At 37.8% G+C, this 19,391-nt stretch overlaps 1 protein-coding gene and 1 pseudogene across 2 annotated transcripts in view; both read left to right on the top strand.

Annotated features, from left to right (window-relative positions):
- The window catches only part of SRGAP1 (SLIT-ROBO Rho GTPase activating protein 1), a 252,050-nt gene that overhangs the window by 107,549 nt on the left and 125,110 nt on the right, over positions 1-19,391 (top strand). The window lies entirely within an intron of this gene.
- LOC134361353 (bystin-like) lies at positions 9,389-10,622 on the top strand (annotated as a pseudogene).

Raw genomic sequence — 19,391 nt, 5'->3', positions numbered from 1 at the left:
TGCTTCCCTTTAGGTGGTCACACTGGGATCCACACTGGTCAAGATTTTATTGATTGTTATTATTTAGATATTGACAAATGTGTGCATATGTCTCTATATAATCTTTTTTCCAAATATACAATTTTATTATAATATTGAATATTCCTTTTTCAAACTATATACTGCAGAGATTCTGATGCATGTCCCATACTTCCCAGTGAGAATGTCATCTTTTTACAATCTGGGCTGTTATTTAAATTCTAGTTGAGGGAGACCCTTATATTAAAACACTGTATACCTTTTAGATAGCACAGGATTACCAACCTGTTGTAACTTTTCTCCTTGACCAATACTTTGATGATTGGGGAGTGAGAAACTGGCTGATTTTCTAATCCTTATTGTACACTTAAAATTACTCTGTAGAACTGCACTGTCCAATATGGCAGCTACCAGCCATAGGCAGCTATTCAGGACCTAAAAGGAGACTAGTCCAAGTTGAGATGTGCTGTAAGGGTAAAATACACAGTAGATTTTGAGGACTGAGTAAAAGAAATTGTAAAAATATCCCATGATTAATTTTTACATGTTGATTACATGTTGAAATTATAATATTTTGTTATTTTGTTTTTTGGGGGTATTTGGTACCCCCATGACTGGTATGGGAATCTGAACTCTTGACTTTGGTGTTATCAGCACCATGCTGCAACCAATTGAGCTAACTGGCCTGCCTGAAATTATAGTATTTTGATATATTGAGTTAAATAAAATATATTATTAAAATTAATTTATCTTATTTCCTTACTTTCTTTAATGTGACTACCAGAAAATTTTAAATTACATATGTGGCTATATTTATGGCTCATATTCTGTTTTTGTCTGCTTGCCTTTTGCGGGTACTTGTCTAAAATTTGGGCATATCACTTGGATGTGATGGTTTGGAGAGAAAATAAAAATGTACAGGAGGAATATGTTCACCAACAGCCACAAACCAATGTCTGTCTCATATGATATTTAACTCCACAGGTACCTCTAGTTAAGAGGGAAGAATCAATAGATGGTGCACTGTTTAGTAGATAAAACTCATATTTAAAAGAAACTCATTCATCTACTTTAGAGTTTTATTGCCATGGCATATTCTTAAATTTTCCTCAGAACTAAAATTTTAAGATAGCAAGTGTCATCTCTTTAAAAGCGAGTTATCATTTTTCAGACCCATTGGGGAAACGAGAACCTTCTTTAATGAGAACCTTCATTAAAATAGTAACATTCAGTATTGGAAAGAATCATAAACCCTTTTTAAAATCTTATGAAATCACTTGGTATACCTAAATAACATTGCTGAGATACACAAAATCATTTTTTTAACTATAGGTTTGTCAAAATAGTGTCAAGATTATTTTCTTGTTTTATTTGTTTTATAAAGAAAAGCATATAGTTGGAACAGCAAAAATTGCTGAAAGAATAGAATGTATTTTGTTATTAATTTTTTCCCCTGGAGGGCTGGGGCAGGGGCTGTTGGAAGTGAGAAAAGAGGAAGTAAAGGATTCTAAGAACCTCCTTTCTGTGTACTTAAAAAGCCTGGATTGGAGCCAAATTGCCTGACTTTGGAACCTAGCGTCATTGACTAGCCAAGTGACCAGGGGCAAGTTCTTAACCTCTTTTTGCCTCAGTTTAACTCATCTGTAAAATAGAGGTAATAATAGTACTTACCTCATAGAATTGGTGTGAGAATTGAATGAGTTAATTCATATAAAATAGAACAGTGCCTGACATAATATGCACTCACTCAAATTTAGCTGTGACAATATATTATTACTACAGTTGTTATTAGATATCTTACATTTAAATTTCCTAGGCTTTGTCAGTCATACCTTTATCCTTCAAACAGCAGTGATGTACGTCCCTGAGGGTGGGTATTTATTACACCTGTTTTAAGGATGAAGTCACTTGAGCCCTAAAGAGGATAAGTTACTTGCCCAAGGTCACTTATGTATTTAGTAACAGAGCTGGGAATCTCATCCAGGTCTACACATTCCTAGTCTATCCTTGCTAGTAAGCTGAGAAGCAGGACTTTATAAACCACAGGGAAAGCATTACACCATGGTATACGTTGAGGCCTATGTAACTCCCTAGTTTATACTGTGGTTTTCCTCTTTGAATTAAAGCCCAAGAATAGCTCACCAATGATTACTTGTGGATGACTTAAGGATGTGTTTATTTTACCTAAAATCTCAGCACATTCTAAATTTACACGTTTTATAGCAGAGGGTTATCTCTGTATTAAAATGATGGGGTTCTCATTTTCCTACTTAATTGTGTCTGAGGCCCAACTGTACTCCCATTCACCATGTAACACTGAGTCATTTTTGTCCTTTTGTAAAATAAGAATGATACTACTTCGCTCCCCAAATAAGGATCTGGATCAATTGAGCTCATTGAATCTTTTTCACATACAGAATCTGTAAGCCTGCTTAACTTTAGGCTGGTACAAAAGGAGAAAATATAGGCTTTGAAACCAGACAAAGATGGATTGAAACGTAGCTCTGTCGTTTAATGTTTTGTGGTCTTGTGCTAGTCACCTGATTTTCTTGAATCTTGGTTTACTTATCTGAAAAATAGGGATGTTGAAATGTACATTTTGGGACTGTTGTAAGGATTAGAGGTAATCTAATAAAGAGCCTGGCCTTAGGATGGTGGTTATCAGTACCCTGGAAATCCTACTTTTGTAGACCAGTGGAAGCGTCGTGTCTTCCACACCACAGACCGTGTATGTGTTGGAAAATCAAAACGGATGTAACCTAGAGCTTTGCATGTTAGAAAAATACTTGTATATATTTTTCATATATATACAACAAAATGTTATCAGGATTATTAATCTCTTGGTGAAAGTCAAGTGGTTTTTTTCCTGTTGTATTTTCTGACTTTTTATAATGTATATGTCTGCTTTTATAGCAATAAAGATTATTTTTAAATCAAAAGTAGCATTCATATTTTTAAAAAGCCATGAAAAGTATTAACAGGTATGTTATCTGGATGGCTGGTTTTCCCCCCTTCTTTCTATTTTTCTACTTTTCTAAAGTGAGCATGTTTGCACAAATGATGAAGAAAATAAGCATGCATATTTAATAAGCATAATTGCCACCCCAAAATGGAATCTACAGTACATGAGAACTCACAAAAGTATGGACTCTTGGGAAATGTGTGAAAATAGATGCAATAATAATATTAATAACAATAAGGTACCATTTATTGAGCATTTTTTATGTGAGACTGTATTCGAACTTTTTACATGCATTATCTGTTAATCCTCCTAACAACTTAATGGGATTGATTTCAATTGACACTTAAGATTACATAAATTACCTGAAGCAGAACTCAGAATTTAAACTTGTGCTTTCAAAGGCAAAAAAAAAAAAAAAGAAAAGAAAAGAAAAGAAAAAAAATCCCTAACAGTGGAGAAACAAAGCTTTCCACAGAATTTATGACCAAATTTGCATTTGGCCAACTTTTCTCAGACTGAACTACTGCTCATGAAAACCTGAACTACTAAAAGGGACCTTAGCCAGAAAAACAACCATTCCACTCCATATTCTGAAATTTTTTCTAGAATTTCTTTTAATTGAGAAAGTTGGGGGTGGGAGAAAGAATGGGATGGTTTGAATAGAGTATCTTTCTTAATTTAGGTTAGAGAGACAGCATAGGAGAAGAGGGTTACAGGTGTCAGTAAAGAGAGAGATTTGTTGAGTGAAAACATATGGTGATACTGAAACCTGGTTTTGTATCACTCCAAGTCTGGAGGGTAGTGGGTGAGTAAATCAGCTCCTTTTCGATAATGGGTAATGAACTGGGCAACTGTCCTCCTTTTAGCATCTGGGTCCCAGGTTAGGAAAGGATATTAGGTTAGTTTTGAAGGGATTTTCATATATGAGTATTCATAACTATTTCACTATTTCACTATTAAACCTTTACTTTAAGTATTTACATATTCTTTCCTCATGAGGTAAATTATGTCCTGGGCTCTTTGACTGGTTGCCTTTGCCCTGTCTCTTGGGTGCCATACAAAGTACTCTTTTGAAAGTGTGATATTAAGTTTTAAACTTAACTTCTGTGAGCTCTTGGGGGTGTGTCCCAGCTTATTCATGTTTATATAAAAGCAACTAGCATGAGTCATATTGTTGACATTTGATATATTTTTGCTGAACCAGCAGATGAGTTCTTGTTGCAGTCAAGGAGACTTTTCTAGAATTGGAGTTGCTTGATGGTAGCACAGGCGGGTTGCTGTGGGAGATGACAAATTACAGGCAGGCATGGACCTGGGGGAATTTGAACCACTAGACAGTAGATAGGACTAAATGATGTCTAAGGCTTATTGTAAATTTGAGATTCTGTGATTCTTCTATTTCTCTAACATGTGTCCAAAGAGGACAGATATGAAAAGTTAATTTGGGTTGCAGGTTATCCTGTAAGGTCTTTGTTAGCAATGATGGTTAATGGGTTTTGTACCAAAATTGGAAGCAGCAGGGTTTTTCTCCGATTTCTCAAGTCAGCATGAACAGTGCTCATCTTGAGAAGCAGTTCCAATAAGATTGGACTTGAGGTCATCTTCCAGATGTAGGCTGAGACCCAAGAGAAAATGGTGAAGAGGAGAAACTGTTCTGGTATTTTCAATGTTGAGAAAACTAGTGTGAAAAGTTTTAGAAAAAGTCAAGTCATTGATATCCAAGTTACAAATAAATTCACTTAAAAGCCAAGAAATAATATGACTTACTAATATATCACCTTAAGTAGTTTTAATTGGTTTCAGAACACCATTGCTGCTTTATTCATGAGGCCCCAAACATTATCATTGATCTGAATTTTATTCCTCTTATATTTATGACAAAGAAGATATTCGTTTTGTCCAACAAACTTAGAATTTCTCTATGTTAGAGGTTGTAAAATGTTAGGCTAGATACAAAATCTGGCACCATCATGTGTTTGGTTTGGCCTGTACACTGTTTTGTTTTCTTTTAAATAGTTGCTGCTATATAAAATTTTGTGGATTTTACCTAAAAATCCAGATTTCTGACTTCTCTTTGACATAACAGTTGTAATGTAGGAAGGCTGATGCAGTTATCTGGAGCTTGCTGGCTAGATGAGGCCACAGTCATTCTGTTCCTTGTTATTTTATACCCCGCCTGCTTCTCTCATTTATGGGGCCTTTCTGGCCTCTGAGGGCATTTGAGTTTGTGACCCTTGCTATCTATGTAATGCTCACAGGCAGGTCTTCAGATGATAAGTAACGATTATTTCTACCCCACGAAGGGACCGCTACACAGTGTAAAGTGTTTCTGCCTTTGGATTAATCCCAGCCAGCCAACACTGAAACCGGAGTGAACAAGAAAAGCTGAATCCATCCTTGTCATACTGCACTGCACTGTGGCATTCAGGAGAGCCCTAGTCTAGGACACGGGGCCTGAAGTGCCCTGAAGACTGCTGCTTGCCTGAGCTCATGGTTACTTGGCACCTGTGCTTGGGGAAGTGTCTAATGGAGTGGCAGAGGGCGCAGTGCCACCCATTCAGGCAGCTTTCTGAATGCCAGCAGCCAAGAGAACATCAGCTGTGCCTGTGAGTAGTGTGGGTTCTCGCCAGAAACATCTAAACTTCAGAGGGTAAGAAATTGTCCTCTGTGGGTGGGTGTGGAAGGCTGTAGAAGGATTTCAGGCTTATTGAATTGGGCCCATTTTCACAAAGCATTCTGATGGACTCTACCTACCTGTTTTTAATGGCCTTTCACTCTGCCCCTGAGGTGCCAAGATCATTAAGAAGCTACAGTAGCTGCATTTAAAGCCTTACCATGAAAATAAAATGAATACAAAGAATTTCTGTTTGGTTCCAGAACTACCTTAGAATTAGGGTACTGGGGATTAAAAAAAAAAAAAAAAAAAAAAAAAAAAAAGGAGAGAGAGGGTACTGGGAAAGAAGATCACAGGATGAAGCTTATGGCAAATTCCATTAAAATTGAAGTTTCATGTTTGTGACCAATTTTGATCACACCTTGATTTCTTAGGGCTGAAAGGGGAGAAAAATCTTAAAACTGAACACCTTACACTTTGATTCTAAGAGAAAAAGAAATCATTCTTTATGTTTGACCTAGAAATTTTGTTTGTTGGCCCAAGATTGAAGTCTAATACCCAGAAATTGTTAAAAGCAAAATGTACTCTTTGGAAACCTAATAACCTGAGCACCTTCATCACTTACTTTAAATTTGTTTCATTTCCTTAACCCACCCTCTTTCTTCACGTGTCCCTCCTGACCTTTTCCTCTTTCTAATTTCTCTTGCTCTCCTGGATTCTTTTCTCCTTCATATTGCCCGTAAACTATGTTTCCTTTGTCTTTATTCTGCTCCCACCTTTCCTCTTTCCCCAGTCTGTCGGTCCATTGTCTTCTGTTTTCATCTTTTTAGTACTTCTGCCTCTTTCCCAAGACGCAGGGAAATTTAACAGAGGGGAATGCACAGTGTGGGCAGAGCTGAGGAGGAGAGATTAAGTTAAAAGGCAACCTTTAGATTGCAGATGCATGATTGGGGGGAGGGGTGGTGAGAGCTTTCTGGTACTGGGGATTTGGATGGAAGAGGACAGTATTTCTCCAGCAGTGCACTAAGAGCTATTTATACATCTGATCATACTTAAAAATGAAACTCTTCTGGATAAGAGCAGCAATGTAAAAAAGCAGGCGTGGCGGAGGTAATGCTAATATTGTATTTGAGGCTTTATAAAGAGCTTACAAAGAAGTAGAGGTATAAGATTAGAAAATGCTAGCATGTTCACCTTAGTATCTCTAAAATAATGCTTTGTTGTAAAGATTTAATGATACAATATATTTATATCTTTTAAGAAGTATACCTTTTTCAAAGTAAATTGCAAGTTGAATAGACTGCAAAATAAATAGGAAAGGCGATAGATAGGTGTTTAATATAATTTGTAATCTTAAGGTACTTTAATTCAAAATTTAAATCTAATTATATCTAAATAAAAGGCAACTTTGATTGCATTATGGTACTAACAAATCCATTCCTTATCCTCAGTATTCTACTGAATATAGCTGACATTGCCTGTCCTTATCTAAATCAGCATAAAACAGTGTTAAAAACCTATTGTCAAAGATTTGGCAGGAAATTCCATTTCCTGATGATTTCGTTAGGACATAGTTGTACAGCTATCTTTCCTAAATGTGAATAGTTTGCATTTGTTTTTAACTTGTTAAATAAATAAATTGAAGCATTCCCTGTAATAACATGAATGAAGAGCTGAATCAATGTAGCATCCTTCATCATTTTAGAATATTTATTTTTAAATCCCCTGGTAATTGGCCCAGCCTCTGCCTACCTTACCACCCTGCAATACTTGTACAGAGCAAACTGCCATCCGGTAACACTCCAAACTCCCCAGACTCTCACAGCCCTGGGCCTTTGCACACGCTGCTCCCTTTGCCCATAGTACCCTTCCTGAACCCACCCCCAACTTGGAAATTCCTGCTTGGCTGCTAGCTCCAGTGTCACCTTAGAGCCTTCCCTGAGCTACCTGGGTGGAATTGGTTGTTCCTTCCTATGTGCTCTCATTGTATTTTCTTCATATTCTCATTATCTAGTTTATTACATTGCATTGTAAATGATGATAATTATAAAAATAACAGTTACATACTTTCATATCTGTAGACCAGGAGCTAGCCCAAGAGGCACCGAGGGCAAGAAACAATGGGTTTATCTTTGCCTCTCCAGAGCCCAGCACCTGGAAGATGCTCAGTAATGTTTGTCAAATGAGTAACATAAGCATTTTTATATTCACTCACTCCTGGTTAAGTAGACATTGTTGAGTGAACACTGTTGAATTCAACTTTTTTCAGATTATGTGGGTAAAAGCTAAATGTTTGCACATGACTAGAAGTACACTTTCATTATAGAGTTTGGTTCATATCTGAGGATAAAATAGAAGACTTATTTTTAATACAAAGGTTGTCTATCGCATTGAATAGGTTCTTTGGTACTTTGAAGAGATAATAATGAAGAAGAGAATTAACATTTCTGATGTTTTAACAAAGCTGGGTAATGTTCAGCGAGAAATTGGTAAAGGGCCACAAAAAATGATTACGTGTGTAATAATAAATATAGCAATTATCCTGATTTGAGGATCACGCATTGCAAACAGGTATTGATACTCAACACTGTACCCCACAGATACGTACAATCAATTATGTTTCAATTAAAAATAAAAATTTTAAAAAGGCCTGAAAAATCTTAAAGGTGTGTGTGTATATGTGTAATTTTTTTTTAGCTGACAAAATAATTGCCGTCCCTTTAAGTATTTTGTAGCCTAAAGTTTGAAAGGCATCTAGTTATGATCCCGATTGATGGCTTTAGTTGTGAAATGAATGTTAAGGAAGCACAGGTAACTAGACTACTCTGGTTTCCTTTTAGCAGTGCCTGAGCCGGAATCTGTTCGTTCACGTGGAGCCAGAGGTTATTGGAGCTCTCATTTACTGAAACATAGTTAAACTGAAATAAGAAATAAAGTTTCCGACACCAATCCAATCAAAATCTCTACAGAGTCTAAAAATTAAGTGAAATGATTAGTGTTTCCTTTGTCATTTTTCTAGGTTAAAATATTCTCTTATGGTAGAAATAGACATATAAAATATACCTTTATTTTAGAGATATTTAAAACATGGTGATTGATTTAACTGGAAATCTTTTTTCACACACACACACACACACACACACACACACAAACACACACACAAAAAAAACGGGGTGGGGAGAAGATATAACAACCACAATTACTTGAAGTTGATACGACAAGCAAACAGAAAGGACATTGTTGGGGGGGAGGGGGGGAGGGAGAAGGGAGGGAGGTTTTGGTGATGGGGAGCAATAATCAGCCACAATGTATATCGACAAAATAAAATTTTAAAAAAAAAATCTTTTTCACTGCTGACCAAATAAAATATTGTTTATGAGAGAAACCTGGAAGAGATGGGGGCCAGAAGGACCACATGGAGCAAAGAATAATGAAGTGGCTGTAATGGGATGGAGGGGGAAGGAAAACAATTTTGTGAATTAGCGAAATTTAGCTCCTCAGTCCATAGGTGCATAACTAAGCACTTTGATAACTTATTTTTTTTTTTACTGAAACAGACATAACTAGAGATAGTTACTGAGTATCTGCTATGTGGACATTTAGAAACATGTTATTTGTATGGAAGAAGTTGCAGTACATATAGTTCAAAACTACAGTCATTTCAAAACTTTACAGTAATTAGAACATTAATAGCAGTAGTAAAATAACGATTTTAAAACAAAAGCAATTGAAGCGCATTCTGGGCTTGTCTCTGTTCCCACGTGTGAATCTTCCCAGCAACTTTTTCGAGAAAAATGTCTAAATTCAAGGTGGCCCGGGGGGCCAGGGGTCAGGAAAAACATGTGCCCATGGCCGACCAGATCCTGGCTGGGAATGCCGTGCGGGCAGGGGCCTGGGAACCGGAGGAGCAGGAAGAGGAGTGTGAGGGGCCCTGGCTGAGCCGGCGGATTTTGCAGCAAGCTCGACAACAAGAGGAGGAGCTTGAGGCCAAGCATGGGACTGGGGGCAGGACTGGACTGGGTCCAGGAGTGCCTCAGGATGGATCAGATGAAGAGGACGAGGAGTGGACTACCCTGGAGAAGGCTGCCGCAGTGAAAGGGGTGGACCCTGAGGATGAACGTGCATTGAGATGTTCATGAACAAGAATCCTCCTGCCAGGCACCCCCTGGCTGACTTCATCATGGAGAAGCTGACTGAGAAGCAGAGGGAGGGAGGTTGCCACGGTCATGTCAGAGGTGTCAGGCTTACCTGCGTCCCAGCTGGACCCTGAAGGTCTACAGAGGGATCCAGGAGGTGTTCTAAGTACTGCAGTGGGAAACTGCCCAAGGCATTGAAGATCATCCCTGCACTTTCCAACTGGGAGCAAATTCTCTAGTCATAGAGCCTGAGGCCTGGACTGCTGCCACCATGTACCAAGCCACCAGGATTTTTGCCTCTAATCTGAAGGAGTACGTGGTCCAGCACTCTACAACCTCATCCTGTGTGCCTGGGTACGGGATGACATCGCCAAACACAAATGACTTAACTTCTACGACCACATGGCACTCAAGAAGGTCCTTGTTCAAGCCATGGAGCCTGGTTCAAAGGGATCCTGATCCCACTGTGCGAGTAGGGCACTTGTACCCTCCAGGAAGCCATCATCATGGGTAACATCACCAAGTACTCCATTCCTGTGTCGCACTCCAGTGCAGCCATGCTGAAAACTGCTGAGATGGAATATAGCTGTGACAACAATATCTTCCTATGACTGCTGCTGGGTAAGAAGTAGGCATTGCCCTAACAGGTGCTGGACCCCCTGGCCTTCCACTTCCTGGAGATCCGGATGGAGAAGCGTGAGCTGCGCATGCTCTGGCATCAGTGCTTCCCGACTTTCATCCAGGGCTACAAGGCAGACTTGGCCACAGATCAGAAAGAGGCACTCCTGGAACTGCTTTGCCTGCAGCCCCACAACTGTCCCCTGAAATCAGGCATGAGCTTTAGAACACAGTCCCCCGAGATGTGGAAGATTTTCCCATCACCATGGAGTGAGGAAAACTTACTTGTCCTGGTCAGAGGGGAATGGGGGGACATCAGGATCCCGTTGGTGACTAAAGATGACACTGAGCCTTTATGGCTAAGGACCCAGATCAGGGCATTGACAGGACACCAGGTAATCTGTGGCTCCCAGTCCTAAACGGGGAGGACTGAGGGTCTGGCTGGCTCCCTCTTCCATTCTAGGCCTTTGTCCCTACTCAGTTCTGGGACCTGACTTGAGGTTCCATGTACCAGCACTCCAACTCCCCAGCCAGGCTTGGTACAAGTACTTTCTCTCCAGCTGTTGTGTCAAGTTGCTGGGATGTGGATAAAAACAAAGGCAGGTATTTTACCAAACTTCTGTGTTTTGGTGTAGTCAAGGGAGGTCTTTCTACTTTCCCTCTTTAGCTAGAAGTCCCTGGTATTGTCTCAGGAGTGGATTCTTACCCAGTTTACATAGGACTCATCCCTTACTCTGCAAGTTTGTTTCTCCAGGCTACACTTGCTTTGTTAGCCCCCAGGGGGCACATTCTCTGCCTTCCCCTGATGTGTGATACAGGCTGCTTTGGTAGAATGCCAGCAATCAGGAGCAGGTTGTTCAAAAGATGGTTGTGTATCAGCTGTGGGTGAAAGGACTACAGGAGAAAGCCCCTCCTTGAGGACAGCAGAGAGACAGACACAAGAACGGTTAGAGAATAAGGTTGTACCCAGGAATGATCAGATCGGGATCAATACCAAACAGGTTCCCCTTTTAGTTTTTTGGCTAATGAAAGCTTTAAAATCAGTGGTTGGCAAACTAGGCCAAATGCCGGTCTTTGTGTGGCTAGTGAGCTAAGAATGAATTTCACATTTTTAAATGATTGGGGGGGGGGGGTGGACTTAAAAGAGCAGTATTTTGTGACCAGTGAGAATTATGTGAAATTTCAGTGTCCACAAATAAAGCTTTGTCGGAACATAGCCACACCCACCATTTACATGTTTTCTGTGGCTGCTTTTTTGCTACAGTAGCAGAGTTGAATAAAATCTTGCTATAAACCCTTGTTATCTTTTGAAAATGGGCATTTGTTCCAACACAATTAATATATTTGGGAACAGTTTGATCATAGCGCAAATTTCACACTTGCCTGTGTGTACGACTTCATCCTTGAGAAACACTAGGTGAATGCAGAAAACTGCACCTAGCTGAACCATGCCAAATTAATACACAAAACCCATGCACCTGAAACCTGTACCAGCTACCTCAGCTCACCTCCTGCGTTGTGAGCCATGTCCCTCCTGGCTGGTATTAGTGCTCTCCTTCCAGCACTGCAGCCCTGCTCACGGCCACTGCCACTGCCACTGGCATGCTTCGTATCTCTTTCAGGATAAAGGGCCATATTTATTGTAGCATTTATGTGTTATTTACCCATTTAACACGTGTAAAGACTACACTATCCTCTTTACATCCTTTTCTTTGTGTGTCATTTTTTTAAAAAAAACAAAAAAACAAAAGCAATTGACCTAAATACATTGTTTTGCAGAAAGCCATGGTATTCAGGAAACACTAGGAAATTAGCTTTAGGCATTTAGCTAGGTTTTTTTTAAATATTTGAATTTTTTGGAAGGTCTTTTGGCTTTACGTAAATGATAGAAATGATGCTAGACACTTGCCATTTAAACTCTTATTTGCTGCATGAACTCTTATTTGATGAATAGTTATACATGCTCATATTCTAAACATTGTAATAAAGTAGAAGTCCAGGCCCGGGTCATTTCAGCTTGCTTTGTGTAATTATGCACTATGTGTAATTGTTGAACATTATATTTTTGCATCATGGATTTTGGAATCAGACAAACCTGAACGGGAATCCAAGCTCTGGTAGTTATTAATTATCTGACTTCGAACAGAATACTTAACCTCTCTCTGAATTCAACTTCCTCGTCTTCAGTTTGCTCATCTCTGTAATGGAAACACCACATAAAACGATTGCTGTAAGAAATAAATGAGATAAACTATATCAAGTACTTATCACAGGACCTGGAACATAGTAGGAACTCAGTTAATATTCTCTTGTCAGATATAAATGGCAAATTGCTTAGGAATCTAAACTGTTTTGTAGCAGACACTTTAAAATTGTAATTACTGCAGTAAGGGAAATAGCTTTAATTTGAAAAAGCCTCAATTTGCAATTAATTCAGTACAAAAGATGTAAACTAGCTTAAAAGTTTTCCATTCTTAAAACTTATTCAGAGAAAAATATGTGTGAGCTTTTATGTCTACACTGTGAAACTTCACGTTGAGTTACATCAGGACAGAAAGTTAATGTTTACCGAATTCCATAAACCTTTTGTCAGTAACACAGTCATTCCAAAATGTAAATCTTTGTGCTCTCTGTAGATCAATGATTTCCACACACTGTCTTTTTCTGGTAGTAAAAATCAATCTACTAATAAGGTCTTAAATGTCTTTGCTTAATTATGGGAAGTTAATAAAACCCTGCCTCTTGTGCATTCTAAATAAAAGCACTATAGTAGATCATTCAGATCTGCACTTTCTTAAACTGCCCTTTCCTACAGTGTAGTTAACTGTCATCGTTGATTACCTTGATTTATTGTCTTTTATGCTGGCTAGTCTTCATTTGTAAAAAATGTGCAAATTTGTTTTCGGTACTTTATCTAAAAATGGTATCTAGGCCAGAATATAATACTTGGCTTTCAAAAGCTATGAAAAGCTGATGTTTTTGTAGTAATCTTTTATTCTAAAATGATACTGTGGTTCACATCATTTCAAGTTAAAGTATTATAATGAAGACTTAGAAAAATGAAAAAGCAATACAGCCTCTCTTTAAGTGTCAAAAATTTTGTGAAATTGACTTTACTTTCACATCAGAAATAATGAGAATTGAGTGTACTAAGAAGAGAGCTTCTTGCTTTATTTTAATCCAAAGGGGATTTTATCTTAACTCTACTACCCCAAAATATGCTAATCATTTCTAGAGTTCTGAGTTCTAGGATGAGACCGTGGTTTTGAACTTGGAATGGAAGCAACCCGATTTCATATATGTCTGTTGCGCTATTTAGTTTGCTTAAATTGTTGGTGATATCTTAATTCTAAAGTAGAAAAAGACCTTGGGGAGTCATATCTTCCTTGAGGGTTATAGTTCCTTCCTGGAAGGTTACATTTGGTTTAGCCACCCTAAGCTTCCTTCCCTTGAAGCTAACTCTTCCGGGCCAGCGTATCAAGAATATCATTCTGAGTTTATTTAAGGAACTACATTTCCATCCCCCAAATTTGCACAGCCTTCAAATCCTACATATCCTTTAAAAGCGGTGCAGGGCCACCCCCTTGAAGCTATCCCTGATGATGACCCCCAATTGGCCAGTAATCTTTTTCTTTTCTGATAGTCCTTCAGCCTGTGTAATCTATACCATCCCATCTAGAACTTGTTTTTTTTTTTTTCATTACACTTTTAATAATTGGCCAATACAATGCTTTACCTGATGAGAGAGTATTTTTCTATCTCATCTCATTGAAGCCTTCCATTGCCTTTGAAAGGCGAATATGGCAGTTATTAATAGTAACCATTTTGCAGTTGAGGAAACGTGACTTCCACGGAGATAGTTACTCCTACAGTGCCATACCTCTTCTAACTAGAACCTAGGTCCTGGCACTCTGTATTTCATACTGTTTGCTTTGTGAATAAGTCTTGCCTTCAAACTCTTGCCTGCAAACTCTTCAAAGACTCATTCTGATGGGAACTCCACATTCCAGATTCCACTTATGAAAAATTTAGTTGTTAATTCACTCATATCCTAGAGGAGCACTGTCCAGTAGATGAGCCACATTAGTAATTTTAGATTTTTTTAGTAGTTACATTAAAAAATAAATAGGTGAATAGGTGAAATTAATTTTAATAATATCTTTTATACAATGCAACATACCTAGAATTTTATAATTTCAACATTAATATAAAAATTAGTGTGACACTTTATGTTCTTTTTTTTCATACTAAGGTTATGGAATCCGGTGTGCTTTTGTACTTATAGCCCATATCAATTTAGATAGCAACATTTCAAGTGCTTAGTGTGACTAGTGGCTGTATATTGGGCAGCACAGCTCTTAAGATTGAAGATGTATTTGAAAACCAGATTCTACTCCCTGATAACAGATTAAATAGAAACAATTATTAGTTCCACACCAGAAGACAGAAATGAGTGATTCATTAATAATTGAAATAATAGGAGGCTTAGGGGAAAACATTGATACCATTCATTTTTGTGAGGGTTTTTTTTGGTTGGTTGGTTGGTTTTGCCCAGTAATTCATCATTCAAATGGGGAACAATACAACTCAAAAAGGAAATTCTATTTCATGATGTTTAGGATGCTTAGCATTTCATCTATCTATTTATTTGTGTTATTTTCATTTTTTTCTTTCCTTCCTTCCTGTCTTTTTTAATTGACATGTATTGATTGTACATATTTATGGGGTACAGAGTTATATTTTAATGTATACAATGTGTGATGATCAAAGCAGGGTATTTAGCATATTCATAATCACAAAAATTTATCATTCCTTTGTGATGAGAGCATTTGAGCTCCTCTCTTCTAGCCAATTGAGAACATACAGTAAATTATTGTTAATTATAGATGCCTAGAACTAAAATCTCAGCTAGATAGGAAAAATAAGTTCTATTTGTATTATTTTCTGATGTGCAAATTTGATTATATATCTTTCTTGTTCAGAATTGTTCAATTCCTCCACCCCAGTGTTTCCCACATTGCCTGGTTAAAAGATTCAAGTGGAATTTAAAAAGAATTCTTCATTCTGGATCCTACCAGACCAACAAAAATCAAAATATCCAGCCTGAACACAGGTATTTTTAGTTAGTACCCCAGGTCATTTTTATCATAAAGCCTGTTTGGGAAGCTGACCTATGAAATAAAATCTTACTCCTTAGCATGCTACCTGGGGTTCTTTCTGACTTAGCCTATGACTTAGACCACCAGAGTTAGATTTCAGCAACAGACAAGCACTTGTGACAACTCTTCTTCTCTCCCACCTCCTTCAGCTTGGAATTCTCTTCTCCCTTGTGCCTGGAAGCAAACTTCTGATAATCACCTTTTCTCTGCCTCTTTGCCCTACCACACATACCCTCTTGACACTTCTCATGGCTTCTTGACATTCTTACACTAAGCCTCTGAAGGTCACTGTTACCTGTTTGTGTTGTCTGTGCCTCTTCACTGAGGATGGGGCTCATGACTTTCAGTCTGCTATTTATAGCCACGAGTAAGGAATCTGACACACACACAAAAAAATTCAATAAATATTTTTCTAGTGGAAGCCTGTTGGTGCTAGTAACAATAACATGTCCGTCTGTGTCACAGAGGTTTACAGATTGCAGCATGCTTTTCACTTATATTGTCTCGTTTAGTTCTCAGCACAGCCTTGTGAGGTGGGGATTATTTTATAAGATGAAACTTTGAGAGGTTAATTTACTTGCCTTCTGTCACATGACTTGTGATAGGTGACACTGTAACTCCAATCTGGGTCTATCCTGATACCACCTAATTTCTGTGCAGAGTATTAGAAAAGCATAAATCTTGTGTTCAGATTTCTAGTGAAATGGAAAAATGGCCTTTGCCTATTCAGTCCCTTTACTTGAAAAAAAAAAAATCAAAACTTTTATGGATTTTTTTTCTGCTCCAAACTTTTAGCCTGAAAAGCACATTTCACAAAATTTGCACCTGGTGCTTAATCAACAGTCACCAGGTTGTGTAAATTTTCACATGAGCAATGAGCATGTTAGAGTCTTACTGGGTTGTTATTCTCTTAAAGACATTCTGATGGTTCTCCCCTGTCATTTGGAAAAATACCTTACATCCTTTGAGTAACAGTAGTAATGCCTTCTAACAGAATGGAGCTCTTTTGATATCACAAGGAAAATCTGACCAAATGGAAATATGAAATAACAGAGGCGGCTTATGATGCTTTAAAAACATTATTATATTATTATTTTCTAGATGATCATGACTGTCACACCAGTCTATCAATTTTACCTTCTAGTCATTCAATACCATATTAGAGAAACAGCCCAGTCTGGATCAGTCTTTCCATGAAATATGTATCAGTCTGTGGTCTCACACACATTTATTTTAAGAGTTAGGACTTCACTTTATCAGAGCAATAGCAAGAAATTCCTCCATTTCCTCTGTTTTAGGCAATTCCATTTTATTTGGTGTCAGCAGATTTTTATAGCTTAGAGGAACCATTTCAATTTTTTTGTTTTTTACAAATTAATTGCAGTAGGTTGAAAGCACGCTCTTTTTGTGTATGTTCTTGTTGGATTATTGATGTTGATTCATTCTGTGGCCATGCTCTGATACAATGAAATAATAGTCATTAAAAAAAAAAAACAATAAACTTTAGCCTCCATTAAAACAGCCATTATGATTATTTAGTAAGACCTGACCTAGATTTAAATAATAGCTGCTTAGAGGCTCCTCAGAGATCACATTTTTTCTGCCTAAAAGAGGTTGCAATGTTTTATGCAGTTTTGTGGGAGTCATGGTGATAAGCTGTTTCTAATATCCTGTTAGGTAAATCTTTTCTATACCATTAGAAATTGCAAAAATTAATATACAGATGATGTTAGCCAGTAAGTAAATTCACTATCTGACTTATAGATAAATTCAGGACAAAATAAAAATATTGAAGCAAGAGTCATTTTATGCAGACATCATTTTAAAGTGCTTGTCCATATGTTGTCTAGTTGAACAAAAAGTGCCAAAAAGCACTAAGTGTGGAAATATGACTTTGTTTAACAACAATCATCATCATTATCAGAAATGTATCAACAACTGAAATTCTATAGAATTGTGATACTGCTGTCTTTTTTTTTTATATAACAGCTATTTTGAGATATAATTCACATATCCTACAATTTACTATTTAAAGTGTACTATTCAGTAGTTTTTGGTATATTCACGGTTTTGCAACCATCATCACAATCAATTTTAAATCATTTTTATTACCCAACAAAAAAACCCTGCACCCACTTCCTATTCCCCTCAAACCCCCCAATCCTAGGCAACTGCTAATTTACTTTCTCTCCCTATGGATTAGTCTGTTCTGGACCTTTCACATGAATGGAATCATAAACTATATAGTCTTTTGTGAGTGGTTTAATCCACTAACCTTATTCACCAGGGTTCATCCACTTTGTAACATAAATCAGTATGTTATTCCTTTTTTATGGTTATACAGTATTTCGTTGTAGGACTGTACCATGTTTTATGTGTTTATCAGTCAGTAGACATTTGGGCTGTTTCCACTTTTCAGCTACAATGCTGCTGTAAACACTCATGTACACATTTTGTGTGGAAATATATTTTCATGTCTCTTGGATATATATATACACCTAGGGGTGGATTGGCTGAGTCATATGGTAACTCCATGTTTAATCTTTTGAGGAACTGCCAGTCTGTTTTCCAAAGTGGCTGTGCCGTTTTACATTCCCACCAGCAGTGTATGAGAGTTCCAGTTTCTCCACCGCCCCCAACACCTGTTATTATCTGTTTATTTTATTATAGCCATCCTAATGAGTTTGAAGTGGTATCTCTTTGTGCTTTTGATTTTCATCTCCCTGATAACTAATGATACTGAGCAACTTTTCATATACTATTGGCCGTTTATATATCTTCTTGAAAGAAACATCTACTGTGATCCTTTACTCATTTTTTAAACTGGGTTTTTGTTTTATCATTGAGTCATAAGAGTTCTTTGTATACTCTATACGCAAGTCTCTTATCAGATATATGATTCACAAGTATTTTCTCCCATCCTATGGGTTGTCTTTCCACCGCCTTGGTGGTTACAGCTATGTGTGTTCTAACCTGCCTGTCCTTCAGGGCGTTATGTCTTTCATACTCTTCCAGTCTGGGTCAGTTTCTGCTCCTCTTTACATAGTTTCCTAGTATGTTCTTTTATTATAACAATGAACACACTGTATTGATATTATTGGTTGAGGATTTCTTCTGGTCTTCCTTACCAGAAGGAGCTGTGTCTTACAAATCTTTGTATCCCCAGCGCCTAAGACTCTGACTAACACAAAATGGGAGCTCAGTAATTTGCTTGTTCAACTAAACGAAAATGAACCTTGAATCTGAATAAAATGAACCAGGTCAATACTTACCCAAGAAAACTAATAGAAAGGGCCTTAGTAGACAAAGTATCTGCAGGGGTAGGGAAGCCGCAGTACCTTGTGCAGAAATAAGGCTCCCAATTTCTTTAGAAATCACTGCTTGAAGTTATGCTCTCACCAGTTCCAACCCTAATGATTCTGTGGTTCCTGTGATGACAGTGGCCTCCAGCTGCAGCCACCTGTGGCCCCACAGGATTCATACAGTAGGCCCCAGTGCACCATGGGCTTCTTTGATCTGTTCTGCAGCAGACCAAAATTTATATGACTGAGCATTTATTTTACTCATTTGTTTGTTTATCTAAAAATCTTTAAAATTCTTTGGTGCCATATAAGGTTAGCTCAAACCAAGGTCATGTTAAAATGGCCACGCCATTCGTGCAAGGAGGTAACCCACTGTATTGTGCTGCCTTGTGGCTCTGGTGTAGTGTGAGGAATCCAAAGGTTTTCTTTTCCTAACAAGACATTTCTAATGATAGCACGTTCTTTAAAGATGATCTTTTTACGATCCTTCCCTCATTTGTCCTAAACTCTCCTAAAAAAGAGGTAATTGAATGGATTCTCCTCCACTTTTTGCAACATATTTTGTTTTCTCACAAAGATACT

The sequence above is a fragment of the Cynocephalus volans genome, chromosome 12, assembly GCF_027409185.1.
Source record: "Cynocephalus volans isolate mCynVol1 chromosome 12, mCynVol1.pri, whole genome shotgun sequence".
In the NCBI taxonomy this organism is placed as follows: Eukaryota; Metazoa; Chordata; class Mammalia; order Dermoptera; family Cynocephalidae; genus Cynocephalus; species Cynocephalus volans.
This window is presented reverse-complemented; position numbering and strand designations above follow the sequence as displayed.